This window comes from Dermacentor andersoni, chromosome 1 (genome assembly GCF_023375885.2).
Source record: "Dermacentor andersoni chromosome 1, qqDerAnde1_hic_scaffold, whole genome shotgun sequence".
NCBI lineage: Eukaryota > Metazoa > Arthropoda > Arachnida > Ixodida > Ixodidae > Dermacentor > Dermacentor andersoni.
In genome coordinates this window covers 202,482,697-202,494,559 of record NC_092814.1, presented here as the reverse complement: position 1 = coordinate 202,494,559, position 11,863 = coordinate 202,482,697, and positions in this window count along the sequence as shown.

The following is an 11,863-nucleotide window of genomic DNA, read 5'->3' as shown; positions in this document are numbered from 1 at the left end:
CGTCGGTGTGCCGTACGAAAAAGCTCAAGCCGCGCGAAAATGAAAATTGTTTCTCGGGCTGGGGGTTGCGACACCACCACGCTAACCGATTCAGCCACTGTCGGTTCATCATACGCGCCCTTTAAAGCGGAGTTTGATATGCATGAAGAAGTAGACGCAGTGCAAGGCGCGAGCCACTCACAGGCGTCCTCTCTCTCCGGAGGAGGGACAGGATGTGATCGCGTGTTCGCTCGCCTCACGCCCGCCGTATTTCGCCACTTCATGCCCGGCAGTCAGATAGGGAGGCCACGTTTGGTTCGTTCTGCCGAAGAGCAGGCTGAGTTGAAGGAACGACAGCGGCAGCGGGCCGCGCGTCGTGCGTTCGGCCGAAGAACAGGTTGCCTTTGATGAACGCCACCGGGAACTCGCTCGAGAAAGGGCTCGTCGTCGACGTGCCGACCTCGCCGTGAGGGAGCGCGAAGCGGAGGCGTTACGACAACGAAGGGCCGCGGATCCCGAGCTTCGCTTGCACCCCTCTTCACAGTAGTGGAAGGGCGGTCAATTTTTTTCCCTCCTCTTGTTTTCACCTCTGTCCACGGGTGATGTGCGCCGCAGGCCTCCAGTAGGGTGCCTTGATGCGCGTGCCCACGGGCCCGGCGCATCCAGGCACCCTAGCTGCCCTAGGCTCCGGGGTCGGTAGTGGTGGCGGTCACTCCGATTATTCGTCTTAAGCGAAGAGCACGTCTGAGGCGGTTCATCTTAAGCCAATTTTTTTTGCACTGAGTCTGAGGAACTAATGTTCACATGTTCGTTATAAGCGAGAATTCGACTTAACCAAGTTGCCTTAACGAGAGTTCACTGTATATATAGCCTCTGCATTACAAGAGGTATGAGGCATTGAATTTTAAAGGTGAGAGCCTCAGATCTCTCTCTATGATTCAACGTCGCGTTGTGAGGTACAGAAAATATCACATGACCCAAGGAAGGCCAGAAGCGAACCAAAGCATATATAAGGGATGCCGTGTATAAAAAGCCGTGCATAAGGGATGATTAATGATTGTTTCGTGATTGCATTAAGGTCGATTAAGGTGGATAAAGGTGTATTAAAGAAAAATGCGGGCTAAGGTCGACAAAGGTGGACCAATTTGGAAAGATTGGTTGCGCTTTGTAGACGGTCACAAGTAAGAAGACAGGACAGAAATTACTTGTGACCGTCTACAAAGCGCAACCAATTTTTCCAAATACAATGAACCAACTGCTAAACCAACTGCTAAAGGTGGACGAAGGAAGATTAAAGTGGATTGGGGATGATTAAGGTTGATTAAGGTGGATTAAGGAGGATTAGGGAGAATTACAGTAGGTTTTACAAAGCTTTCGCCTTTGGGTCTCTTAGGCGATAGCTAAGGGCACCTGGTATTTTTTTTGTTAGCTTAGGAGGGTATGAGCCATTGCTGATGATGATAGTTTTTGCTCGCACACATGAAACCTGGTCGCGGGATCGAATCCCGGCCACGGCCGCCGCATTTTGATGGGGGTTAAATGTGAAAACACTCGTGTACTTAGATTTAGGCGCACGTTAAAGAACCCCAGGTGGTCGAAATTTCCGGAGACCTCCACTACGGCATGCCTCATAATCAGAAAGTGGTTTTGGCACGTAAAAACCTATAATTTCTTTTCAGATGAAAACTTCACGCTACCCTAGTCATAAACAGCTTCGCTGTAAAAACAGTCACCAGATATTTTCTCTACCGTGTGTAGCTGGGTATTTGTGTCTGCCCAATATTTCAGAGGGAGGATTTTTCAATGATCCCTTCTTGGTCTCTTATCGTATACATTGCACCAAGTGGCTTGTCCCAGCGATGACGACAGTGTCCCAAGCAACGACAACGGGCAACGCAGTGGGAAATGAATTGGATAATTGCAAAACACAGTCCAATTTATATGGATCCGTGGATCCGTAGCTATGTCCTAAACGTGCCTAAATATCGCCACAGGGACGTCAAATCCTAATTTAGTACAAAAAACTCTAGATCTAGGGATGAGTCCCTGAGTTGGAATCACTGCTGCTGGCGAAAGCAGCGAGTTTCGCCGACCCGTGATGCGCGGAGGGCAAGACCATCTGGTGGTGTTACAGGGAACTGAGGCTTGGCATCTCTTCACCGCACACTCCTCTTTCATAGGAAGCGCACGCAGCGTCGCCTGCATTTACGCCAATCACAGCTTCTTTTGGCACCTCCCTTGCCTCTATTTCTGCAGCCGGGGCCAGCGGTGCGAAGCTGAACAACGAGATAAGTAAAGCTAATGCTTTAAACACAGACAGACTCTGTGAGATATGTGGGCTATTAATCGAAATATTTTAACGCGATAGCGTTGAGGGCTCCGTGTCGCAGAAAACCCGGCGTCGGTGTCGGCAGAGTTGTTCGTGAGCGAAAATTGCCGTATATATTTGGATATATGCACTTGCCATGACTTGCTACATGGCATGCGGTATATGCGCGTTATATTGCCACACCATTCTATCACTTAAGTTGCTCTTACCTTGTCTGACATGCTTGACCAAGTTATTCCTCGGAATTTTGAGAATGACAGCCCACAAACAAATGTAATAAAACAAAACACATACAGCGCATGCCATTCATGTTAAATCTTCTCAGACTTAGATAATAAAAGTGTGTAACTATAACAGAAACCTGAAAATGATGTAACTTTGGGGGGGGGGGGGGGCGGCACTGCCTCCGGGAGCGGCCTATACGCAAGAGGCCGCGTTTGTACCAGAAAGCTCGCCTTCGCCGCCAGCCTTTCCTGGTAAATATTACGGGTACATAAGATGCAGTTGCCGGGAAGCGTGAGAAGCGGTCGGGGATCTTTGATTGCTATCGCGTTCCACTCTTAAAGGAGAATCTCAAGCGTACTCCAATTTTTGTAAGTGCCGTCCACGATTGGTTATCGCCACGGCAAGCATCTCGTTATAATACCGATCGCTGCCATGGGCGGCGGACGTCCGAAAACAGGCCAACGAGTAGAGAGGGAAAGAGGACCAGCGACGGCTATCGCTTGAGCCATCGACAGAATTAAGAAGGGGGAAAGGGAGACAGAAGAAGCAGACGCGCGGTTTAAAACAAATATGTGTTTCGTGTTCTCGTGCAAGTAATGTCCGCCTCTCTGAATGATGCAGCTCAAAGATTAGAATTACGTTAGCGCTGCAACACACTCTGACAGCGGAGCTGCTATACGCTAGGTTCTGGCGGTTTGTGTGCCTAGGCAAGAAAGATGGCGGCTACCCGAGAGGTAGAAGAGCTAACCCATAAAGCAAGAGCGTATCGCCGGGTATGCCCCAGCTGCGTTTAATCGCGAGGTGTGTCAAAACGTATTGTGATGAAATGTTACTGCAATAAAAAAAAGTAAAACCGGCATAGACACTGTTTTGTATGGATTGCGGTTTGACGACACGGGCTCTATAGGCAAACATGGGCAAACCACGTAACCTTATCTCAGTTCCCTTCCATCCGTGCAATGGGTTGGCCGCCTGCGGTGAGGACTGCAGAAGAACAGCGCACCTACGAAGAACACCCTTGGAACACCGTCGTGAACAGAAGCGGGAATGTGCGTGACGATAGCGGGCGGCACGCAAATACGGACAAAGATCATGCCGCAAACGCCAGGAGTAAGCAACTTTGGTTGGAGAACCACTACCGACTAGCCTCCCATCGTAATTGTGGGTGATTTCAGCATAGACGTGTCTCGGCTTGACGGAAAGTGATTCGTGGCGTTTCTCTTGGAAAGGTTCGGCATTCAATAGTACACAAACATTGGTGTGCCAACGACGCGTCATCTGTCGTGTATACACCTCACATTGGCCAAGAGCCTTTCCGGTGTCGCCACGGAGCCACTGGCAGTATATCATAGAGATCATAAAGCAATAGTGGCCTTGGTGACCAAATAATAAATCCAAAAAAGCAAACAAAAGAATGTTAAAAATACAAAGAAGCGTTGAGTACTCAATTTAATAAAACAACGAAAAGCTCGTTCGAAACGAAATTCATTGTGGCATGTCTTTTATTTTCAATCAACATAGTCACTATCAACATATCCATAATCATATATACAACTCCGCTGGTCATTCCCAAAGTGGAATGGCTCTGATTTTTGTTTTTAATTTGATAAAAATTAAAAAAACGATCACCTTGTATATCAGAACACCACTACTTGTTAACGGGTATGTAACAGGAGGAACACCGGAGTTTCACGTCACGGCACCCAGTTAGTCTGATTGGCAACTACGGTATGAAAATAATAAAATAATAAAAACCCCAGCACTCCTTATATTGATTTTACGCTAATAGCTGACCATTATTAGGCCACATTTTTTTTCACTTAGTGCAAAATTTATTTTATGAATGTTTGCTATGACCGAAACATTCTTCATGAGTACAAAGGAGAGAAATATTCAAGACAAAGACTATTGCTTCAAGGCATATAAGTAGGCAGAAAAATGGAATCCAGGAACGTATAGAAGGATAAGTGGGTGCGATGAGATACAGAAATTTGCGGACATTGAATGGAGTCAGCTTACACATGACATGATTAATTAGGATATTGGTGGGGCGGATCCTGCAGAAAACATAAAATAAGTTGCTGGTGTTGATGATGATATAAACAGGAAATTTAAAGCCTCGTGGCGCCTTGATCTGCACAGTGAATAACTATATTTGGTCTCTCGGGCCAATGAATCATGTTGTTATGATACTTATCTATGGCGTTAGATTGTCCCTGGACATCAAATACTGGCTAACGGTGTTTGAGAAGACCTGCCTCCTGGATGCAGTCCAAGAAAGAGCAAAAATGTGGTCCGCGAGTCCACTTGAGCACGCCTGGTGGCCAATTAGGATGAAGACCCACAGGGCGCGGATGACCCAGTTATCAGCGCCGGGAACGATGCCGCATACGGCACACTGGCTGCCCCTCATTCTGTGACGTCAGTCCATCACGTCCGTGCTATGGCAGGCTTTGCAAATTGCCGCAAGAGTCCGCCGCTCAGCGCAGGAGCTTGCAGCCCCATCGATTGCCCCCGCGACCCTGTGCTGCTTGGGCCGGAGGCATTGATTTATGGTCGAAGCTCCGTCCGATATTGGAAACAGCGTTCAACGATTTTAATTTGAAAAGGCTAAGTTCTAACACGAAACAAATACGTTTCTAAAGAGAACAACTTGAGAACAACATGGCTTCAACGCCGTGCACGGAAAAAATGAGCGGGCTTAGAGCGATAGAATTAAAAAAAAAAAGAAAAAACAAACAGACAAACAAACAAAAGAGGCTATGCCACAAGGGTCTCTGTTTTCTTTGCGTACACAGTGCTATCTGGGGTTCGAGCGTCAAGGGCGCATGCCGTCGCATATATTACCGGACAGAAAGCTCGGAAAGCGCTGACGTTGACCGGCTTCAGTGAGCGACCACTTTTAATTAGCCGCAGCGAGAAGCCACGAAGGCCGCACTCTTTGTACGCGCAGTCATTATGGCGAGCGCGAGAAAGGGACAAAATGATTTACGGTCGTCGTCCTGACCTTGCATCGATTCTCAAGAGACGTCTGAGGCTTAGCTCGAGACGTGCCCGTAGCTGCAAGAAGTGTTGCCACCTCGCTGCCCCTGTTTAATATTACTCTTATCGCGTACAGCGGCCGAAGGAGCTTAGCGTTGCCACGCGGATAGTGTCCAGGCACGCACATCGGCATCGCCATGAGGGTAAGCGAACACATGATCAGTCATTTGGAGCCTTTTCTGGCTCGTTTTGGCGCGGCTCACCTTTTAGAGGAATAAGTCAGCGAGGGTGCAACCGTATGCCGATGCATATGCCGCTCGGCGCCATATAGTATATATATGCGTATGCACACGAGGGTGCGAGGCGGCGTGTGGAAGATGTTTGCGACGAAAGGCCGCTGCATTGAATCTTTACTGTGATTTATCGGCGGCGTGCACTTATCGATATCACTTCCCGCGGCGTGGCGATGAATCTGGTGCACGGCTTTTGTGGTGCTGAACGTTGCTAATAATGTAGGCCTAGCGGGATGCGCACTATATGCTTTATCTCAACGAGATCCACATTAGCTCGAAGTATGCCAGGCGATCGAAGAAGAGCTTTCTTCCGTTCTCGTCAGCCCATTCTGAGCTTGTGAAACGTGCCATGGTCATTGCGGCCTTAAAAAATGTCTTATGCACATCATGCCTACATATCAAGTTCGAAGTATACTTCTGGATTGCAAGTACGCCCCTTGACCTCCGTCAGTTTTCCCGACCGAGGTGCTCGATCGGCTAAAAGCACTTTCGTAAATCTTTCTGGGAATCCTAGACGGCGATCTAAGGAACTGTTCTCACCCGCAACTGGCATACCCTATGTTCACGCTGCATCGTACAACATAAAAAAAGAAAATAACTGTAGGGCGCAACAGCATCGAGGTGCTGCTTTAGGCGCCTAAAACACTGGCAGCCCTTTAACGCTCGGATGATGTAGACACACAAATTTTCGAACAGAAATGGAAAAACCGGCTTGTAGGGTGCAAGAAAAAATGTTGTTCATTACATTTCTTCGACTTTTCCATGTCTTCTGTTTAACAAACAGTTTCCAATTAATCTGACCGACAGCTCGCATTTCGCTTTACCACTGTTGCTAGCAGGCCGTCTTTTCGTTCCTTACATCATTTTTTTTCCTTGTCGACACGGACATGTGACGTTGTCTATCTTTAATGACTTCCCACCATATATGGGTATAAGTCCTTCCTATGAATAAACCGCCAGTCAGTGCCTGTGCTGTTCCGTGTTTCTGTGGTCCTGTTGCATCGTTTTTTTTTTGTTTTTCTTTCGGAATGCTTCTTTTTTATCAGTGTCGTAGGTATGATGCCGGTTCACGACGGTCCATTACGGAATATTACTAAGACCTCTAAGAAGTTGCGCACACACGTGCCCTTTGTTGTTTTGCAGAGCTTTTATTGTGTGCTGGGTCTGGTTACACGTACAATGACGAATGCTTGGCTGAGATGCCTTTCGAGGCACAGCTATTTGCCAATGTTGCCTCGTCCGTGGTCATTCAGGCGCATAGCTGCAGCATATTTGGCCAACGTATCATCAGCCGCATAGATCAAAACGGTACGTAGTGAACACGTATACAAAGCTTGGGCGACAGAATGATTTTGATTTGTAGTGTTATTGTGTGCATTACACATGAAAGTTTCCAACGTCCTAATTTGAACGTGCCCAGTGTCAACAGCTGCTGGCCTAGCCTCACCAAACACTGCTCCTTCCCGCTAGTCAGACAATGAAAAAAATACATACAGGGCAGAAATCGTCTCACAATGTATGCAGACGTTAATTCGACTAGCATTGAAGCAACGTATAGCGATACACCGCATTGCCAACGCCGAAATGAATATGCACCGGGTTCCTCGCTCGCGCTTCCCACTGCACACGGTGCACCATTTAGCGGCTTCGATTCCGTCGAGCACCGGATAAATTTTAAAGAACCTTTTTTTGTGACGGAAGAGCGGCAGCACGCAGTGGCATATGTACCCAGTTACTCAAGTTGGCGTCGTAAAAAGGTTCATTGAAGAGCGGCACGTACTCTGGGCCACATAACCAGTGACCGAAGTTGGCGGTCAGACAGACCGAACGACCGACAGACCGGCCGACCGAATTCTTCTCAGAAAGCCTGGAAATATTGTGACGTCAACTATTTCCTTCAAAACCAATGTTAACATGTAGGTCATGTAAGAAACATTCTTATCTTGCTACTCAACGCAGTCCACAATGACCTGCAACGGAAGTGGAACATACAGGTCGTGCCAGTCAATCGCTAGGAGCGCGACCATGCGTATGTCTGTTCAGTTTCGAGGACAACCTTCAGCGTAAAACAACATTCAGAGTAAAAGTGAAGCTTTCCGCTTCCACCAACGATCTGCGCCTCCGATATACCGTCGAAAGTAACAGCGCAACAGTTCATGGACAGGCTAGAACTCTTATGAAACCTATTATCATGCGTGAAGACCTGGCTCGTATGCTGTTGACTGATATAAAACCATTTTAGCCCCTTATGTGGTGCCAAATTATAGGTTAGGCCGCGCGTGCAAGTCACGACGCAGAGCTGCCTTTGTGACATTCTTGCTTCTATGTCACTGCCTGCCTTTGTTTGTACACGTGCGCTTGACCTTGTCAGCGGGTTATACGCGCAGGCTCTCGCGCATGGCGAACTCCAGACTTCCAGCTTCTACGAAAGCGCGATTAAATCTTGAATATGAGACGTGCAGCCTACGCTCATCGTAAACAGAGCATAGATGCGGCCAGCATCATTGCATTGTTCATCGCTCTACAGGTTTGCAAATCACGTGCACTGCTTGGTACTTGACGATGCATGGGGCCCCATATTTAACCTTCGAATGAGGTTTTGCGTTTGGTATGCATATATACAGGGTGTTTAAGCGAACACTCAATTTCTTTAAAGATTGCCTGTGGCAGGTAGCACAAGCTAGTCTACTCGAAGAGGAGGACATTACTTGAAAAAAAAAAAAAAAGAATGAAATGGACTAGAATTGTGCTATCTGCCGCAGGAAATCTTTCAAAAAATTTGAAAGTTTGCTGAAACACCCGGTATATACCACGGTTTCGCATGCCTGACGACATCACCGTTCAAGTCGCCCTCCCTCTTCCACCTATTTTTGCACCATTGTTTAAAAACGTTTCTATTGCCATAAAACCAAAACAAGCAACCAGCGGTCATAACACGTCGTTATGACTCTTTATCTCTCGAAAAAAAAAGGAATGTAGATTGTTGCACAAGCAGTCATAGAAAAAAAAAACCTTTAAAGGGACACTAAAGAGAAAAATTCACCGACGATTACGATACTTCCTAATGCGAAATTTGAGCGCAGCTTTATGCGTGTTTTCATTTCGCGATAGATTGGCTGGCGCGGACAATCTGCCCCGTGCGGCACGTTGCAAATGGAGCGAAGTGCTGCGCGACTGCCTCGCTAATCTGGAGATCGCGAGGGCCAAGCGCGTGAGTGAAGCGTGGGCGCGATTCACAGCAGCAGCCGCCGCCGCCGCCAGACCTCCCACACGACGCGAGCTACTCTGGCGTCATCTCGTAGCCATTGTCGCTGCATTACCCTTTTCTTACGTTTTCACCATACACTCCTCCGCTTGCCGCCTCATGGTTCTGCTGCACCCTCCTCTCCGCTTACCTCCTCGCGTCTTTCATCCCCAGCTGCGCTCCGCGTTCACTTTCAGCTTTAGCTGTGCTCGTTCGCTCGGTTACGCCACCGCCGCCGACGCCGACGCTTGCTCCAGAAACGAGCTCCTAAGAGCTGCACTCTAAAAATAATTTGAGCTGCGTTAGTAAAGAGTAACCTTCTGCAATACAAAGACGGGTGGCGACAAGCCACCTTTAAGTGCCCACACTAGCTCGCCATGACGTCATGAACTTCGACGGCGTCTGCTCGGATGTGGTTGTATATTGGTAATGACTGTACTTAGTAAGATTGAAGAACATTTACTGGGCCAAAACGATCTGAATATGAAAAAAAATACATTGAAATCCGTGCCGGCGCTGCGGTTGCGGCGCGATGATGATGACCGAATTTTTTAAGAGCAGGCTTAGTTGTCTGGTCGCCTTCCTTGTGGGTGGCCCACTCAGTCCAGGAAGCTATGTGACCTGACCTCACCTCACCGTTTTCCTCAGCTGACTCTGGTTGTCATAGTTGAGGCTGGTGAGCTGGATCTGCCACTACTCCGGTGTGGGGTGAGTGATAGGGGGCATGTCGGTGCTTCTGTCGCATTCCCATACATAGTAGTACAGGGTGTTTGGTGTGTGGCTGACTTTGCAGTCGTATTCGTAAAGTGCGGTGTAAATGAAGTTGTATTTCGTGCGGTGTTGGAAAGTGTTCCTTTGTAGATGTCTGTAAGTTATCGCGCCCTCTTTCTAGAGCTTCGGATGTGGCTTGGCATAGATTCTTCTCCCCAGTCTGTGGTGTGCGAGTATGCCTATCTGCACGTGATTCTGCCCGGGCAGTATATTCGCGGGCGGCAGCGTAGGCTGCCTCGTTGCCTGCTAGGGACCAGTGTCCCGGGGCCCAGGCTATGCACAATTCGGGTAAGGGGTTAGTGCATTAGAGGATGCGTAAGGTGGCTGTCGATATTCTGCCTACCGTGTAACTGCAGCACGCTCTTTGTGAGGCTGTCAGGATTGTGACATAGTCTCTTGAGTTAGCCGTGGTAGCTGCTAGCGTTATTGCTACCTCCCCCGCTGTGTCTGAGTTCCGCGGCAAGTTCTTTTAGATTTTTTACTACCTAAGGGCGTATGCCTGCCTGCGTTTGTACTCGGCTGCGTCGGTGCACCTGGCAGTTTCCTCCTTCCCACAGGAGCGCTGCTGTGCGCGCACTCTCGCCTCTCTTCTTGCTCCCTGCTGTTCCGGTTGCATGTTTCGTGGGATAGGATAACTTTCTATTTGGTTCCTGATTTGCAATCGAATTCGCTGCTTACGGTCTTCTATGTCGTATCTCAGCCGGCGTAAGGTAGCTCGGTATGTTGTCGTGACTTTTAGGCGTTCTAATTGGCTGGTGCGTTGCGATTTGGCGAGTTCCTCCCACTTGTTGTGTACGCCCTATTGGATGAGTTTCTCCATGGTGAGGTGGGGGGAAGGATCAAGGTGAGAGTATGTGTCTTGCGCAAGAAGATGTCCAACTTCTCTCTTTCGCTGTTCTTTAAGCCGAAGAAAGGCGTGCCATACGTGACGTGGCTGATGACTAGGGCGTGCGAGAGGCTGAGCATGTCGTGTTCCTTGAGTCTGTGTTTTCGGTTGGGCAGTCTCCACACTAAGCGCATCACTTGCGTGATGGTCTCTTCGAACATCGTTGATAATCCCGCTCCATCTCTCTGTAGGAGGCGTCCGAGGATGCGGAGAGTGGGTAAGTTCTTGACCGTCACTCCGTGCAGCGTGACTTCGGGATTGGCGTTGCTTGAGGTGGTATTCCTCGCGTTCGTTTGTGCAAGACGGGAAGTTCCGATTTCTCCGGAGAGCAATAGAGACCCTCTTCATGAACGTAGGGTTCGTTCCTATCAAAAGCCTCTTAAAGCGCGTCCTCATGTTCTCCGGCCAAGCCCGTCCTCGTCCACATGGTCAGTTCATGGGCGTATAGGGTATGCTTGCTTCCTGCGATTCCTTCTAGGAGGGGTGGTAGACCTCGCATGGCGACGTTGAAAAGTGGAGGCAGATCACCGAGTCTTGGGGTGTTCCCTTATGCGGTGCGTGGATCTTCTCCGTGCAGATTGCGTCGAGGCTGACTGTGGCCGTCCTACTCGAAAGGAAGTCGCACGAAAAGAAAATGAAATTGAATTGTTATCTTTACTTTCTCTTCTAAATCAAGCACTTACTGCCAAATTGACGACTATATAATTCTGAGAAAATACGTTACATATATATATATATATATATATATATATATATATATATATATATATATATATATATATATATATATATATATATATATATATATATTTTTCCACGTGCTAGTAACGCTGGAAGCCGTGGACAACGAAGTGTGTGTGGCCATAGATGCCCTATAATTTGCAAAAACCAGCCCCAACATCAGTGTTTACTGAAGTTATATTGCCTGAATTAGCTCAAGTTATTCGTAACGTACCCTTACCAGCCGTGGTTTCTCAGTGGCTATGGTGTTGGGCTGCTGAGCACGAGGTCGCGGGATCGAATCCTGGCCAGGGCAGCCGCATTTCGATGGGGGTGAAATGCGAAAACACCCGTGTACTTAGATTTAAGTGCACGTTAAAGAACCCCAGGTGGTAAAAATTTCCGGAGTCCTCGGCTACGGCGTGCCTCATAAT